Source organism: Octopus sinensis, linkage group LG5, assembly GCF_006345805.1.
Source record: "Octopus sinensis linkage group LG5, ASM634580v1, whole genome shotgun sequence".
Classification (NCBI taxonomy): Eukaryota; Metazoa; Mollusca; class Cephalopoda; order Octopoda; family Octopodidae; genus Octopus; species Octopus sinensis.
This window is the reverse complement of record NC_043001.1, coordinates 23,731,621-23,745,067: the sequence shown is the minus strand read 5'-3', so window position 1 is coordinate 23,745,067 and position 13,447 is coordinate 23,731,621. Positions and strand designations below refer to the sequence as shown.

At 36.3% G+C, this 13,447-nt stretch overlaps 1 long non-coding RNA gene across 1 annotated transcript; it reads right to left on the bottom strand.

The window, feature by feature from the left end:
* Positions 1-5,845: 5,845 nt before the first annotated feature.
* Positions 5,846-13,447, bottom strand: LOC118763484. Its single transcript, XR_004999242.1, has 3 exons — positions 13,436-13,447; positions 12,479-12,484; positions 5,846-5,970 (listed from the first exon to the last, which is right to left on the bottom strand). It is a non-coding gene; the product is annotated as an uncharacterized LOC118763484 (long non-coding RNA).

Sequence of the window (13,447 nt, the reverse complement as noted above, 5' to 3'; positions counted from 1 at the left end):
ATTAATAGCTATCGCCAAACTAATATGGCAGGAACGAAGGTTATAATGGACACAGGTTCGTGTGTCACATAGCTAGCTAGAGGCGATGGCCTCTTGGAGCTAATCAACGGCAGCATTCGTTCTATATTTCTGGACTGCCATATTAGCTTGGCGATAACTATTAATATACAGTACCGCTGCCGTAGTCTCCTTTAGAGAGACTTAGAAATTTTAATATTTCTACTTATGAATTATATTAGTTATCTCCTTTCTTAGTTGTATTCATAATCTTTTTAACATCCTTCGGGAACTTTTTGTTTAAATATTGCTAGGATAATCTTAGTTAATCGAAGGTTTTCGATGCACTGTGTTACGTATATGAAATCCAACTACATTTGCTAACTATACTTACTAACATCCTAATATATCCGGGTTAGTAGTGAAAATGGAAACCTTCCTATTTAATTCAAATCAAATGTTTTTCTTTTCCTGGTATGTAGATCTTTTCCATCTTTTTCTTCTTTTAACTTTTATTTTTCTTTTGGTTTTATTTACGACTTGTGCTTTTGCAGGCAGAGATTAAATAAAGGTAACTATTTTAGTTAAATCATCTTAGATTTCGTTCCTACACATTCCTGACTACAACATTTTACTTTGCACAGATTTGGCAGCTGTATTTTTCATGCAAGTTTTTTTAAACATGTGCTTAAGAACCGAACCTTTTTCTACGACCGAATTACGGAATTAATTACACATAACATCACGAGAATTAAACAAGTCTAGTATCATACTGGGTATTTACTTAAATCTCAAAGTCTGGCTATAAAGTAAACAATGATAAGCAGTCTGTGCAGGTATTATTATAGTTAAGAAGTTAAAAAAGAAGTTCGCTTCGCAACTTTGTGATGCGGGTTCGATATTTTTGCAAGGTACCTTAAGTAAGTGTCTTCTACAGCTGCCTCAGCCTGACCAATTCGTCGTGTAAAATTTAGTAGACTGCAACAGCGCAGCAGCCTGCCTTATTTATGTATGTGTTTATGCATGTGTGTATGTATATCTACGTACTTATATATATTTCTTTATTGCCCACAAGGGGCTAAACATAGAGGGGACAAACAAGGACAGACGAAGGGATTGAGTCGATTATATCGACCCCAGTGTGAAACTGGTACTTTATTTATCGAACCCGAAAGGATGAAAGGCAAAGTTGACCTCGGCGGAATTTGAACTCAGAACGTAACGACAGACGAAATACCGCTAAGCATTTCGCCCGGCGTGCTAACGTGTCCGCCAGCTCGCCGCCTTAGCCTACGTACTTATATATGTCTGCGCGTGCACACCTGAGTATGTATGTATATATGTATGCGTGTGTGCGTGTATGTTTATGTATGTATGTATGTTATTTGATGGTATCACAAAGAGGTAAGGCATTTTGTTTAAATCAAGATAGTTCTTTCGGTTTTTGGCTAGAGATAGTACAGGACATTCGATACCTGTCTGCACTGATCTCAAGCGTCTACTTTATTCATCTCTTCTTAGATAGAGTCTATCAGCATGTATGCATGTGTGTGTGGATATATGCAGTTTTCTTTTTTAATTATTTTAATTCTTCATACAAGAACAAGCTGGCTTCTGACGAAGAAACAAAGCTCAACACCTGGAATTTGGATATCATACTAAATGCGACATGATGAACTTTAAAAATGTCTTGCAGATATTTACTGATCCGCTTACAGATTGCACTTGTAAAGTGTGTGCTAGCTAGTCGCTTTCTTTGAGACTGTAAATCGCATCTTTTCCTAATTGTCACTTAAACATTTATTAACATAACCAAGTACAACACTAATTTTTTTGAATAATTGTGAATTTATAATCAACGTAAAGAAGTTACGGGCTTCAAAAGTTGTCCGTATGCATGTGTATGTATGTGTGTGTGTATATATATATATATATATGTATATATATATATATATATTATATATATATATATATATATATATATATATATATATATATATATATATATATATATATATTCTCTCTCTCTCTAGTTTCAGCTCATAGCTGCGGCCATGCTGATGCACCGCTGTTTTGCTACACTGTTATTACTGTGAGCCTCCTCTTATATGTGGCACTTGGTGAAGAATGGAGTTTGATGTAGTTAACCTCATTTGCACCTCTTGCCGCGAGGTAGTTTCATCTGGGACTCTCGACAGGAAGAGGTCCAGCATTGATTTAAAAACCCCTACATCTACTTTGTGCAGGTTCCTCAGGCTCTTTGGGAGAATATTAAAAAGCTGTGGGCCCCTGAAACCCAGGCTGTTGCAGTAACTGGTCCTGAAGTGCGATGGCGTTGCTGGGATTTTTGGCACTATGTAGTGTTATCCCGTTCTGGCATGTGTATGTATATATATATATATATAAGGTTAATCCAAACGGGAAAACAGAAAAAACAACAACACACATATATATATATATATATATATATATAAAATCAAAAATGATGGTTTTACTTTTTTAACTATGTGTGTGTGTGTGAGTGTGTGTGTCTGTGTTAGAATAGGCGGTTTATAGGATTACCTTTGGTTTAACGTCCATAAAGTGTTTAGATTTTTGACGTATCATCAGATCCCAAAACCTGTTGGCCTCTTTAGTGAGTGGTTTCTCATGCATATATGCATTTCTTTATGTGTTCCAGCCCAAAGGCAGTGGCCATGCTAAATGTATCTAAATGTGTGTGCGTGTGTGTGTGCGTGTGTGCATGTGTGTGTGTGTGTGTGTGTGTGCGTGTTGAAGCACAAAGAATTCGCAGCCAGAAATCGAAGCCTGAATGCTTCTGCATGCCTCTATATCATTGTTCCCAGAGTTTGCACTGATATTTTATGTGTCACCAATTAAATTCGCCGCCATCTTAGATGAAACGGCTCGATCTACATGACTCGTCCAAATTCCATTGCTATAGGCCTAGTTCTAATTTTAGGGCATTTGTTAATTTGAGTCACCTGTAGAGAAACACTCTCTTCGCTCAGCAACTCTCAGAGAGGTAACATCTCTCTATATCTCTCTCTTTCTTTCTTTCTTTCTTCCTCTCTATTTCTCTCTTTCTTCCCTTCGGCCACAGGAAAACTAATTCATCATCAATGGCAACCCCTGTGTAAGCCCTATTGCTATCTGCCTCCTACATCAACTTCGTAGTGTACTTCTTCAATAACATGAGATTCTCTATTAACAGGCGTGAATCTGTAATTACTTCCAACTCATCACAGTTGCGATAAACCTCGTAACTATTAAATAAAAGCCATGATTAGTATAAACTATTTTCTGCCAATTTATTTTACAGCGTTCTATACAGCACTAAGCCTTTTGCAGCAGTACCAAACTTATTACAGAGGTCAACACACTTTTTGCTGACTTCGGTTTTGTGGTTAATTTTAGTTAATTTTGAGATGCTGATTTCAAATATGGCATCCATTTTTTCCTAATACATTAGGTTTTCATTCTATAGCATAACCCTATTTTATGATGTATATTTTATGACGGTATAATAATTTACCTGGTCAGGATAGTTCACTAAGTCTTATAGCTTCAAACCATAAGTTATAATGTCAATAGAATATGAAATGTAAAATAGCACCACATTTTACTAAATACCTACTGTTATATAAAATCCGTTCTGTCTGTCTGTGTGTGTGGCTTCTAGGATCTCGGGCATCCTCCATCCGATTGCGCTCAAATTTGATATGTAGATACCGACGGTATCAGGGCGTGCATAAGTCTTGAAAAAATTACAAAAATCGATTCCAGGTGAGAATGCGATCGATAAAGCCGTGGGAACGTGCATTTGCAAAATCGTTTTTCTTGGAATAGGAAAAAGTCTATCTTTATTTCTTCTTTTGCTGGTGTCTCAAATTTAGGTTAAATCAGTGTTCCTCAAAGGGGAGGCCTATGGTGGAACAGTCGGACAAGGTGTTTTGAGAAAATTTGATTTAAATGTTTGACAACTCAGCACCGTCCATTGGACGGCGGGGTGCGTTTTGCTCGTTTTCTAATATGATGGATAAAACAGAAACCATCATACACACACCTTCACATTCTGCTTGCAAGAGTGTCTGGAGTATTTCATGTCCACACAGTCTCTTAGAATACTCCAACAGTTGTCTGCCGTCATGTATGTGTTCCATCAACCTTGATGTCTCTCCTCCATAATCTTGATTGCTTAATGAAAACGCTCACCATGCGCATAGCTCACGTCTACGAGACTAGCAGGAAATTCATCAAGATGGCAATTGAGGAAATGAAGCTTTATGCTCATGTTGCAGCCTAAAAGATGGAAGCTATCACCTAATGTCGCCACCAAATTTTTGTAGTATGCAGCCTTTTCACTCCCCAAAACTCCTTTCATAACAGTCACAAATGAATCCCATGCTCTTTTTTCTATCTCAGCCATCAACCTCGAGAAATTCTGGCATTTCGTTAACTTTCTGATTTGTGGCCCATCAAAAACACCAATCGTTATCTTATCATAACAAAGTCCAGGAAATGTTGTACATATGAATTTGAAACAGTTGACTTCCAGGAGCTTTGACAAATTACTTCATTAGTCCTAGTTTAATATGAAGGGGTGGAAAGATGATTTTTCTCTCGCTCAACAAGTGGTTGGTGTATGATATTCTTCTCCCCAACAGTCAAACTTTTCCTAACTGGCCAGAGTTTCTGCTCCTAATGTTTGTCTCTCGCTTGGCTATCCCATAAACACAGGAAACACGGGTATTTTGTTGTTTATTTTCTTGCATTTCAGCAATTTCAACCAATCAATGACGTCTATTGAGGTGAAAGCAATTTCTGCCGTAAACATTTTCTGGCGGTGTCATATGAAAATGTCCCTGCTATTTATGAGAAAAAAAGATACCCTGTGGTCATAAAATGAGGGGTCACTCGTAAACAGAGCTGGATAACAAAACCGTTCCTTCTTTAGTGTCCACCCATAATTATGACCCTAGTATCGATCTATTGCATTTCAATCTGTTTTAGGGTTAGGATTAGAGTTGAGAGGAAAATTAAAACTGCATATGTTGTGAACTTAGAATATGTATTTATTAATAAAAGTTTAATAACGATAATCTTTTATTCATACGAACGTAACTGATATGAAATATGTCATAAATAACAGAGACATTTTCATATGACACCGCCAGAAAATGTTGTTGACACACTACGGCAGAAATCGTTTTCACCTCAATAGACGTCATTGAGTGGTTGAAATTGCCGAAATGCAAGAAAATAAAGAACAAATATCTTACAAACTACAAAATTTTCACAAGAAAGCCAAGAGAAAAAGATGTTTTATAAACACATTCTACCAGTATACGAAGTTTAAATTTTTTTAGCTACAAAGAAATTATTTTAAAAATCTGCCGGTCAAAGCGAAAAGATCCAAAATTAGTTATATGAGGTAGATATAAAGGTCTCTTCCAGAGGCCGTATTATTAAATATTTCAACAATCTAGGTATGTCACGAGATTTCCAGTCATGAGTTCTACTCATGTGTCAAGCTTCATCAAAATCAGTAAAACGATGTGGGAGGAGTTAGCTAACAACGCCACAAACAAACACACACCGATTTTCCACTTCTGTAATAGATTCAATTTTATTTCAAGATTTCTTGCCAATAAGAGCCGGTTCCTAACCTAGATCCGAGAATTTCAACACCAACAACAGGGTATGTATGTATGTATGTATGTATGTATGTATGTATGTATGTATGTATGTATGTATGTATGTACGTATAGTTGCAGATCTGTATATTTTGTTTTATGTATGTCTTCTCATGCATATATTTACATATCTAGACATGCTCATATATACTTAAACTTATTGAAAGTTTTACAGATTTTTACAGTTCCAATAATGGCTTGGATCTGTAGTCTTCGAATCAGCTTTCTCCTTTCTGGTTTCGAGAACCCTAATTTCTCAAGAATTGTATTTAGGCAGCTTGTTACATATCCTGGCGCCCTAATGATTACAGATATAAACTTGAACTTGAGTAACTGCAGATTTCTCAAATAGTTCAGTGTAGGTATTCTCTTTTTCACTGAACGTCAGCCTTATGTTAACATCCGCTGGGCAGCTGATTTCCACAACTGTACACAGTTTTTCGTCTCTATCCCAAATCATGTATGTATGAATGCCTCTTCTATTTTTAATTATTATAAATCTTACACTGAGGAGGGAGCCGGTTTCCAACAAAGATACAAGGCTCCATCTTTGGGATGTAGTTAACACTGACAAATTTACATTTGGAACTTGAGAAAAGACTTGCATATTTTTACTGTCCCACACAGAATACACTTGTAACGTAAGAATCAGCGAGTCAATTTCTCTTTCTGAAAATCACATTTTATCCAAATTCTATTTTAAGCATTTACTAACAAAACCTAGTGTTCCAATTATTATTGGTATGAATATGAATTTATAGTCTGCATATGGAAGCTAGAGGTTTCCAGGCAGTCGTCCATAGATATCATCTTTTTCTTTGATTTTCTAAGAGGTATATATATATATAGAGAGAGAGAGAGAGCAGCTAACCTCTATGATGGTACATACCTTTGCCCTTCTGTCCCAAACAGCAATATCCGGCCTGTTATGTTTACATTTGACAGAAGTTTTGATGAGAATATTCCACTAGTATTCCTTGAGTTGGTGTTTATGAGTGTATTCGATAACAGGGGGATTTTCTAAGTTTATTTCAGGACAGTCTTTTTTGCGGATGGCAGTATGTGTGTGTGTGTGTGTGTATGTATGTATGTATGTATGTATGTATGTATGTATGTATGTATGTGCCCATACATTTGTGCCCTAGTATTTGGGAAGGAGCAATACGAAAGTGACGATCAGGTACAAGAGAAAAGATGCGGATCCCTGACTGGTCGTCGCCTTTTTATTTGTTCCTATTTTACAAAATGTCTAATCAGTCTATCGAGTAACATCGTCACTCTTACATTTTTATTAGGTTGGCAAGAAAGTAATTTCGTTTTACGCAAATAGAGTTATGATTATTTTTAATGACTTTTGTCACTGTTATGATTCTTTTGCTTTTAACATTTGATAGCCGTTACTTTTAGCTTACTTTAGAAGCAAATTGCGAGTAATTCTGTTAACAGTGTGGAGGCACATGGCCTAGTGGTTAAAGCAGCGGACTTGCGGTCGAGGGATCGCGGGTTCGAATCTCAGACCGGGCGATGTGTGTGTGTTTATGAGTGAAACACCTAAGCTCCACGCGGCTCCGGCAGAAGGTAATGGCGAACTTCTGCTGACTCTTTCGCCACAACTTTCACTCTTTCTTCCTGCATCTTGCAGCTCACCTGCGACAGACCGGCGTCCCGTCCAGGTGGGGAACCTATACGCCAAGGAAGTCGGGAAACCGGCCCTTATGAGCCGGGCATGGCTCGAGAAGGAACAAACAAATTGTTTACAGTTGTTAGTTCAGTGTCAGTTTTAACATGGAGTGCAAAAACGAACATTTTCACCATATTTTGCTTTTTTGTTTCCGTAAAAGCAAGAAAGCTGCTGAGGCTCACGAAGAGATATGTGAAGTTTATGGTGCCGATTGCTTAACAGAACGCGCTTGTCAGAAATGGTTTTAAAAGTTCTGTTCTGGAGATTTTTCATTCAAAGATTACCAACAGATTGTAGCAGTGGAAATAATACCTCTAAGTATTATTATATTTGTGTTTATTTAGCTTGGGTTGGAAATCATCAATAAAGTTCTTTTCTCTGATTTTTCTCTCCATTTCACTTGGACTGTGTAGTTTGTGGAATGGAAATGTTAAAAATATTTTCTGACCACATGTTGCTAAATGCTTACACAAAGTACCTGATGGACACCTGGGTCTCTAATTTGCTGTCGGTGCACACGTGAAGGTTCTGATAGTGTATTTGCAGTCTGACCCACATATAGTTCTTCACAATTCGGGCATTTGATGCAGTAAATTATATTTTTGCTTTTGCAGTGCATATTTGTATTTGTGAATATATTTCCAGTTTTTGTGTTCATATATTGGCCAGTACGTATGAATTGGCATGTGTCACATCGGCTATCATTACATTTAGATACAGTGAATGATTGATCTTTGTTGCTAAGGTCAAACTTTGCCTCTGTTAATAATTTTTTCAAGTTTTAAGCTGTCTTTTTACTAAGAACCATAACTCGATCCGTAATTATATCTTTTAATTCATTACTTGGAGCAATAATTGGCAGGTTCGCTTTGGCAATGTTGAAGATATTCTGGTGACATGGGTTGAGTGACACTATAAATGGTATGACTTGTTCCTGTTTTCCTCTTGTTGTATGGATATTTTTATAGCCCATTTATGCCACTCTCTATAAGTAGAGACGGGTATTTTTGTTTGAGCAACAACTCTCTTTAGCTCTGTTAAGCATTTGTTCCTGATATTTGCATCTTGTATAATGGTACAAATTCTTCTGGCTAGGCAGAATGAGATGTTGCGTTTTGTATGTGATGGTTAGCACAACTTAAAATTCAGGTATTGATGTGTATCCATGTGTTTGTAGTATATACCTGTGGTAATGATGATGTCCTTTTTAACTACCATTATATCTAGGAATGGTCACTTGGTACTACTCATCTCCTTCGTAAATTGGAGAGATGGATATAGGTTGTTCAGAAAGATACTGAACTCTTCCAGAGTATTTTGAGATTCTGTCCAGGTTGTGAAGCAGTCGTCAAGGTATCTCTTCCTTGCCTTTTCAATATACTTTCTAAATTCAGTGCTATAGCTTTCCTCTACTTCTTAGTAGGGTTGTTCTACGTATCCCATTACAGAGTTCATGTAAACGGGAGCAAACCTCGTTCCTATCGCCGTGCCTTGAATTTGGATGTAATTCTTTCCATTGAAGAAGAATGTGTTGTTTTCTAGAATAAGTCTGACTGTGTCTAATATAAATGACACTGTGAATCTGTCGGGAATTACTTCTCTATGTTTTTCTACCCAGTATTTAATCACCTTTTTTCTTAAATCATGTGGAATATTGGTGCTGAATATCTTTTGACTTATGTATTTTTGGTAAGCCGTAGAAATTGCTTGGTTTTGGCTCGAAATTGGTGATGTAATATCTTTCTTTATCGGTGAGTTGTAATGTTTTGAAACTAGGTTGTTGATATTCTTCATGATGTGGTGGTCTATATTTGAAAGTATTTTACAATAGAAGGTTGCGTCCTTCAGTTGGTCCTCAACCTAATCCTTGTTGTATTCGGCATCCATAATAACAATTGCACCCTCTTTATCTGCTTGTTTAATTATTATTGCTTGATCGTTTTGTATACGTTTAAGGGCAAACATCTCCGATTTCTCAATCTTTTGCCTAACATTAGTATAGCGCCTAAGGGGAAATTTTGACAGGATATTAATGTATTGGTCAAGATAGTTATTTCTTTCTTTTGGTGAGGCGAAATTTGATTTATTCTTTACCGGGGATTCATCAATCTCATTACTTTTATTAGTAAAGAATTCTATAAGCCGTAACTTACTACAAATTTCTGGATATCCTCCTTTAGTTCTTGGTGGTTGACTGTTGGTGTTGGTGTGAATTTCAGTACTTTTGACAGAAGTTGGATTTCATCATCGTCAAGATTAATTTTGGATGAATTAATTATTTTAAGATCTATACGTTCAGTTATTCTGGGTATGCTTCCTTTTGGAATTTTTCATTCTCCGGTTTTTGTTGTCCTGACATTAAACAATGGATTTTTCTCTGTTTATAATTTATGTTCCTATTGATGTTTGCTTGATGGACTTTGTCTTTTGGTTGTGATATTTGACTTGGTTTCGTATGTTTTCTATCCTGTTTTTGGTATTATGTATATTATTTGTCAATTTCTTGTTAGTATTGTTTTTAACAGCCTGGGGAAATTATCTAGGTTTACTTCCAGATCTAGATCGGTTTTTTGCCCAGCTTCTTGTAGGTAATCTCTGTTGAGGTCTTGAAAATGATCTGTTATTTCTACTCCAAATGTTCTGATCAAAGGCATATCTATCTTGTTTGTGCTCTTTGTTCATATTGTGTGCATTAAGGTGTTTGTGTACAAAAAGGGAAGAGTTCTTACCGTAGTTTATCTTCAATTCGTGGTGAAACGAGTGTTCGTGTTGCTACGTGTTCTGGCGTATGTTACGTTGGTGAGATTGTCCATTTTTAATGCTATTTCTCAGAGTTCTAGATTCTTCACCGTAATTTGTAGCATATTTGTCGAGAAATAATTGTTTCTGCTGCCATAACTTTCTTGATCTGCTTTCTTCTTTTGAGATATCTCTGAGCCATAGATCACGCATTTTTTTTTTTTTTTTGCTATATTGCCAGTCGTTAGTTTTGATATTTTGTCTCCAATTTGAACATCCACAGCTTCACATCGAAGTTTTGCTTCCTCCTCTGGTTCTCCTACAATTTCTTTAATTCGGTACTTCCTCGGAAGTACGGGTACCGCTAAATAAATAAATGTGCTTCGGCATATTTTTTCACATTTATATGCCTTCCAGACATTTTGTTTTCTTATGTTAAGAAATTTTTTCCATGTCTACCACGTCTCTTTTTCTTTTTCGATGCGCTTCGTTTTCTAGATTTGTTTCGTTTATTTCTGACATCCAAGGAGGTTGTGGTAGGTTTTCCCTGTCAGCATAATTTCAGCTAAATTCTTAATTTCATAGTCTATATATTCATTTACAAGTTTTCCGTCTGCAGACTGTTTTTCTATTTCTTTTGAGACAGAAGATTCTGTGTCAATCATAGTGATGAGTGTTGATAATTTCGATGAAAGTTAAATTAGAATTCTTTCTGATTCTGTTAATTTTGTTTGTTGCTTTCCAGACATGTTGGCATATACACAATAGGAATATATATATATATATATATATTCCTATATATCAGTCGGTATGATAGATCGGTAGCCACTACACACATTGTTTCTCTCCTTGCTTTTTTTCTGTGTCCCTTTCTGTAGAAGAGCGTAGGCTCGAAACGTAAAAGACTTTTTCTATTCCTGATCGTTATACTAATACATCTGTTTGTTTTGTACACCACCTGTCTTCGTCTTTTGTTTTTTTCGTGAACTCTCCCTATATATATATATATATATATATATATATATATATATATATATATATATATATATATATTGGGTGTGTATGATTGTGTATAGAATATATTAATCAAAGGAATTCCAACTTTGTCTGATTTTTACGTTTTATTTACAACATTATAATAATGTAATATAAGGTATAATTATAAACAGAGCAAATTTTAGCGATTTCTGTGCAGACTGAAAAAAATGATGATCAACCTTAATCGATTTTCGAACCTTATTGGATTCTCATCAGCTGCATCTACATCATTCTGACAGTCTCCAGAGAAACAAGCAGCCAAAGTGTAGTCTTTAATTTGCATACTAAAAGTGTTAACACTATAAATACCAACGGCCTGTCAACGGAGATCTTAATCCACACAGTATCAAGGTATGATATAATAAATATGTAACATATGGTATAATTATAAACAGGGCAAATGTTAGCCATTTCGCCACAGACTGAAAAACATGCAAGATAATATAATATAATGAAATGATAGAATATTAAATGTTCATTCTGATTGAACTAGACCTTCCATGCATTAAACTATGCAATCTTCAGGTTCATATAGTATTGGTGACAATTATATTTTACAATTTACAACTGTAGTGAGGTGGCTAAAATATGTGCCTTAAATACATTTGTATAAGCTCCGAAAATATTTATATTTCCATTCCACAAACTACACAGTCCAAGTGAAATCGAGAGAAAAATCAGAGAAATGAACTTTATTGATAAATTCCAACCTAAGCTAAATAAATAATAATAATAATAATAATAATAATAATAATAATAATAATAATAATAATAATAATAATAATAATTGCCCTGATACAGTACCAGACAGTGGCTCTCATGGCTTCTGATCTTAACTGATTGGAAGTGTTATCATGTACATTGTTTTTGTCTTGGTGTAACAGATGGGCTACAGCAAATATTCTGCTCAATACCACAGATTTGCTTGTCAGTTGTTTGACCTTAACCAGTTGAGCATGTCCCTTAGTGGCTAACGATATGTGCATCTCTGATCACGAGCAGAAGTAGTGGGGGAGCATCATAGCCATGTGTTGAGAGGGATTCTTTGGGGTTTGAATAATTCACCTCTGGAAACATGGGTGGTTCTTTCAACATCCTTAACCCTTATTCAGGGACCTTTTGAGCGGGATGGGCTACTCAACCTGAAGAAAATTCTAACTGGGCCCCACCTGCAAGGTCATGTGCTGTTTATCTTGATATGAGATCACCATGTCGCGCACATATGGTTGTGATGCATGTGCCTGGTGTACCTTTATCAGACGGGTAGTCATGATGGGTATACTGGGCTTCGTATATTTTACCCCAGTGTCACTTTGTTGGCATGCACTGCTCTCTCACTCAATAATAATAATAATAATACTTAGAGGTACTATTTCTTCTGCTACGACCACTACCACTAATAACAATAATATTAAAGGTTCTCATGATGACGATATTCTTTTTTACTCTAGGTACACGGCCCGAAAATTTAGGGGAGGGGGCCAGTCGATTAGATCGACCTCAGTATACAACTGATACTTAATTTATCGACCCCCGAAGGGATTTAAGGCAAAGTCGGCGGAATTTGAACTCAGAACGTAAAGACAGACGAAATATCTATTTCTTTACTACCCACAAGGGGCTAAACACAGAGAGGACAAACAAGGACAGACAAACGGATTAAGTCGATTATATTGATCCTCAGTGCGTAACTGGTACTTATTTAATCGACCCCGAAAGGATGAAAGACAAAGTCGACCCTGGCGGAATTCGAACTCAGAACATAACGGCAGACGAAATACCGCAAAAGCATTTCGCCCAGCGTGCTAACATTTCTGCCAGCTCGCCGCCTGTTCAAATTCTGTCGAAGTCAACTTTGACTTTCATCCTCTCGGGGCCTATAAAGTAAGTACCAGCTGAGCACTGAGGTTGAGGTAACCAACTTACGCCCTCCCACGAAATTGCTGGCTTTGTCCCAAAACTTAAAACCAACATTACATTGAACATACAAAGGACAATCACACTGCACTGGACATGCATGTAACTACTGGAGTGGAGGGTTTTATTACTCCGGGCATTGACTGCAGTTCTTTCATCATACACATGCCTTTTCAAAGAAATAGTTTCATCTAATATTAATCTTTTACCAATTTCAGACATTGATATAATATCATTGAGTGAGAGCATAACAATGTTCTCTTTTCATGAGGATTCTTATTGCAGCCATTTTACAGCAGTTTTCATTTAGAGTTGTAATGTCAGAAATATATATATATATATATATCAGTGATACATATCTATAGACAATGTATGCATG